Below are 5,585 nucleotides of genomic sequence, written 5' to 3'. Positions count from 1 at the left end.
TATCTCATATTGTTACAGTATCTCACTTTGTTATCTGATATATTGAATTTATTTGTATTTGGTTATTTGAAATTTGATAGGGAAGGGGGGAAAACCAAGATGAGGGGGAGGGCAATGGGTACCAAGACATGTGAAAGGGTATCAATGTATGTGAATTAATGCACCTTCTATATGGCAAATATCATGTAACCCTTTTATTAATTACAATAAAAATATAAAAAAATAAAGTTGAAAAGGATCACGAAGTTTGAATTCTATTAAAGGCATACATTAAGCTTCAATTCTATTGGAAAAGAATTTATTTTTCCCACCCTTCTTGCTGATAGGGGCTGGGGCTGGAGACCAGCTGGAGTAGAAAAAAGCTGGATGAAGAAGGATGGATGGCCACTTTCAAGGAGAAAGAGATCTTTGAATTATTGAATCTTAAGGACAAGTAGAAGTCCTCAGTTGATCATGAGAAGTGGCCTTCCAGACATAGGATTAATATGAACAGTAATCTATGTAGTATACTTATGGAACATTAGAAGGTATAGGAGCATGTGTGAAAGTAAGAAGATAATTTTGGAAAGGTACTCTGACACAAAGTCTGGCTTATTTCAAGAAAGTTGACATTTTTTTTTTTTGCCAGTCCTGGGGCTTGAACTCAGGGTCTGAGCACTGTCCTTAGGCTTCCCTCAAGGCTAGTGCTCTACCACTTGAGTCACAGCACCACTCTGGCTTTTCTATGTATGTGGTACCAAGGAATCAAACCCCTGTCTTTGCTAAGCAAGCACTCTACCTTCTAGGCCAAACTCACAGCCCTGCAGATTGACATTTTAATAGTAATCATTAATATTTGTATTTAATGAAGTTAGTACTTAATTCTTACAAACTCACCTTGTTCCAAATTTTATAATCTATCAATGTAATATTCATTCTATCTGACTGATACTGATATCCCAGTTTCCAAATAAGGAAAAGTTAGAAAAGCCTTGTCTAAGGTCACTTAGTTTGGGAAGAGTAGAGCCAGTACCACAGTCCTGGCCATATGTCCTTTGAGTCATCTAAACATTTGTCCTGGAGTGACAACTCAATTCCACACTATCATTACACTTTTGTAGATGAGGAAAGAAATATAAGGGTAAATAATTTGTGTAGAGACATGAAAGTAGGAAGTTTTGTTATTGATTTGTTTGCTTCTGTGTGCGTATATGCGTTATCTTTGGTAGTATTTTTTCCCCTGGTTGTGGGGCTTGTACTCTGGGCCTAAGCATTGTCCCTGAGCAATTCAGATCAAGACTATTGTCCTATCCTTGAGCCACAGTGCTACTTCCAGTTTTCTAGTGGTTAATTGGAGATAAGAGTCTCACAGACTTTAGTGCCCAGGCTGGCTTTGAACCATGATCCTCAGATCTCAGCCACCTGAGTAGCTAGGATAACAGGCATGAGCTTCCATGCCTGGCCTGATAGTATTTTTTGAATGGTTCAAAATTGAAAGTCTTAAAAAGTGAACAGTGAATGAATATTACCTTTCCATTACTATTACTAAACACCTTGTTCTCTTCCTAAGCCAGTTTTGCTTATTTCTTATATACCCTTCAATATAAAAATAAGAATATATATATATATATATATATATTACCCCTCTACTATGACACAAACTATTCTGCATTTGCTTTTCAAACCTCATGATATAACATCTGACAGGGTGGCTTGTAGATGTGCCATATTTTGGTTTTTTTTTCCAATCTTTTGTTTCCAATCTTTGCTTTTAAAAACAATCTATAGCAAAGAATAAAGACTGATATATGTATTATTGCCCATTTATGTGATCTTGTCTGTAGGTGAAAATTTCCTAGATTATTTGCCAAGTAAAATATAATGGAATCTGTCATTTTGATAGAAGTTGTTGAATTGCTTTCTGTAGATGTGACTCACCTCCCCAACTATAAAAGAATGTATTTTCCTCCCACTGCTTGTCCATAGTGTATTCAATGAAAAATCATTTCATCATTACAGGTTTACTTTACATTTCCCTTTTGAGTAAGTTTGAATGTAAGTTCATGTGCTTGAGAATTTATATCTCTTTTTCTCTGCCACATTACATTATTTGACCATTCTCCTATTGAGTTATTGATGACATATAGAGAGATAAATAAGGAGTCCAGCTCCTGGCAAACAATTTGTGACACAACTGTATGTGATTACAAAGGCCTTATTTAGCAAGTGTCAAAGAAGACTGCGGCCTGCGTCCCATGCATGAGGTACCTTCAGTTCACTGGTTGTGAAACAGTTATTGTCAAGGACTCAGGCTCATTGGTTGACTATAGTCTTAAGCATGTCTGCATTTCTATGCTTTGAACTTTCATTCAGGGGGATTCTTCGTTGCTTTGTAATCATGCTTATGTTTTACGTTTTCTGTTTCTTTTTCATATTGCCCCTGGGTTGCAGAAGTCAAGGACCAATGTTTTTAACCCAGGAGTATAATCTCACACAGGATGAATGTGCCTGTTTGTTAAAGGACTGTCATGGTCATCAGTGTGCAAAGATCAGTTTTAAAAAATGAAAAAATCCTCAGCAAACCCCACTGAGCTATGTAAGTCCTAGCCTGAGTATTATCTCAATTTTGAGTTAGTAAGAGCTTCATTCAGGGGGCAGCTTTCTTCTGGAAACTTTCTGGAGGACTCTATTAATGAGATTGAGGGACAAAATGGAATATTGAGACACCGCTTCAATGTGATTCAATAATTTTCCATTTTACTCAATAGTAAGTACTTTTCCACTCCTAACTCTTTCTCAACCCTCTCCTTCTAGAATCCTTAAAACCATAGAAACCTTTTGGTCTATTGGCAGTGAGACACCAGCTTCCAAGACTCCACATATCTGTGCTAATTTCCTTTACCCTCAATGTTTCACAGATATAATAGTAAATGGCACAGGAGGAAATGGGAACCCTCTCCAGTTGTGCCTCTTCCTCATACTCTCACAATAAACAACTAGAGGGTTTTTGACTTGTTGCTTTAATAACAGACACCTAGCAGTTCAGCTCTCTCCAGAGTGGCAGTGCCTATATTATAGGCAGTTTGATTATATATTATATAGGTGTATGTAGGTATGTATTTGTGTAAACACATTTGCACAAGACCAGGAAACAAAGTGAAAATAGAAAGTTGAAAGTTACCTTTCTAGCTGAGTGCTGGTGGTTCTTGCCTATAATCCTAGCTACTCAGGAGGCTGAGATCTAAGCATCACAGTTCAAAGCCAGCCAGAGCATGAAAGTCCTGAGACTGTTATCTTCAAATTAACCACCAGAAAAGGGATGCTGTGGCTTAAAGTGGTGGAGTGCTAGACTTGAGTTGAAGAGCTCAGGGGCAGTGCCCAGGCCCAGAATTCAAACCCCAAAACTGATAAAGGAAAGAAGAAAGAAGGAGAGAGAGAAAAAAGAAAGAAAGAAATTTAGCTTTGTAACTCAAGATTGAGATAATACCCAGACTAGAACTTACATGACTCAACAGGGTTTGCTGAGGACTTTTTTCAGTTTTAAAACTGATCTTTGTATCCTGATGACCCTGGCAGCCCTAAAGCAAACAAGCACCTTCATCTTGTGTGAGATTACAGTCCTGGGATAAAAACATCACTCCATGACTTCTGTAACACAGTGACAATATGAAAAAGAGACAGAAAACTGTAAAACGTAGGTTTGATTAAAAAATAAACAGTACTTGGTGCTGATGGCTCACACCTGTAATCAGTCCTAGCTATTCAGGAGACTGAGATCTGAGGATTATGTTCAAAGCCAACTCAGGCAAGGAAATTGGTGAGACTTCTTTTTTTCTTCATATATTTTTTATTGTAATTAATAGAAGGGTTGCATTATATTCACCAGATAGAAGGTGCATTACTTCACAAACATTGATACCCTTTCTCATGTCTTGGTCCCCATTTCCCTCCCCCCACCCCGCCCCTCATCTTGTTTTTCCTCCTTCCCTATTCTATTTCAAATAACCAAATAAACATATATACAATGTATCAGATAACAAGGTAAAATACTGTAACAATATGAGATAACCAATGGACAGCAAAAGAGATGAGAGATAACATAGTACATTAAGGACAACAATCACTCATTACATGGCTTTTGTTTCTATATCCTGGAGGTCCTTTCATTTAGCTATATGGCCTTATGTATCTAGGTTTTGCTCTATTGTAAATCTCTGCCAGGAGAGCCCAAGGTTTCTACTGATTATGACAAATGAGGGAAACCATTGAGCCTATGTTCCTTTGTGTCTGCCTTACTTCACTTAATAGGATTTTTTCTAAGTCTTTCCATTTCCTTACAAATGGGGCAATGTCATTCTTTCTGACAGCAGCATAGAATTCCATTGTGTACAAATACCACATCTTGTTGATCCACTTATCAACTGAGGGACATCTAGGTTGGTTCCATATCTTTGCTATGGTAAATAGTGCTGCAATGAAGATCGTTGTGCTAGTGGATTTAGTATGTCCTTGTTTCTGGACAATTGGGTAAATGCCAAGTAGTGGAATTGCTGGGTCATAGGGGAGCTCTATGTTTAGTCTTTTGAGGAACTGCCATACTGCTTTCCATAGTGGTTGAACAAGTTTGCACTCCCACCAACAGTGTAGTAGTGATCCCTCCTGGCCACATACCCTCCAGCATCTGTTGTTATTAGTTTTCTTGATCCTGGCCATTCTAACTGGAGTGAGGTGGAATCTTAGAGTTGTTTTGATTTGCATTTCTTTTTATGGCCAGAGATGTTGAGCATTTCTTAATGTGTCTATAGGCCATTCTTATTTCTTCTTCAGAGAAGACTCTTTTTAAGTATTTGGACCATCTTTTAATGGGATGGTTGGTTCTTTGGAGATTAGTTTTGGAGTGATTCAATTTTTTGAGCTGTTGATATATTTTAGCTATGAGGCCTTTGTCTGTTGTATGGTTGGTGAAGATCTTCTCCCACTCTGTAGGCTTCCTAGTTAATTTGCTAGCTATGTCCTTTGCCATACAGAAGCTCTGCAGTTTAATGCAGTCCCACTTATCTAGCCTTTCTCTGATTTGTTGTGTTTCTTGGTCCTTAGAAAGTTTCTACCTGTGCCAAGGAGACCTAGTGTATCTCCTATTCTTTCTTGTAAAGTTTTCAGTGTATTTGCTTTTACTTCAAGATCTTTGATCCATTTGGAGTTAATCCTGGTGCAGGGTGACAAAGAAGGATCCAACTTTAGTTTTCTGCAGGTGCTTAACCAGTTCTGCCAGCACCACTTATTGAAGAGCTATCTTTCTTCCATTCTATTTTTTGGCTCCCTTGTCAAAGATTAGGTGGCCATAGGTCTGTGGTTTAATATCTGGGTCTTCAGTTCTATTCCATTGGTCTTCAGGCCTGTTCTTGTGCCAGTACCAAGCTGTTTTGATAATTATACTCTGTAATAGAGTCTAAAGTTTGGTATTGAAATTCCTTCTGTGCTGTTTTTTCTGCTAAGAATTGTTTTTGCTATACGGGGTCTTTTATTATACCATTTGAAATTTTGGATTGCTTCTTCTATTTCTTTAAAGAATGACATTGGGATATTGATGGGTATTGTATTGACTT

Source organism: Megascapheus bottae, chromosome 16 (genome assembly GCF_031878675.1).
Source record: "Megascapheus bottae isolate mThoBot1 chromosome 16, mThoBot2.hap1, whole genome shotgun sequence".
In the NCBI taxonomy this organism is placed as follows: Eukaryota; Metazoa; Chordata; class Mammalia; order Rodentia; family Geomyidae; genus Megascapheus; species Megascapheus bottae.
The sequence above is the reverse complement of the archived record's forward strand: the minus strand, read 5'-3'. Positions refer to the sequence as shown.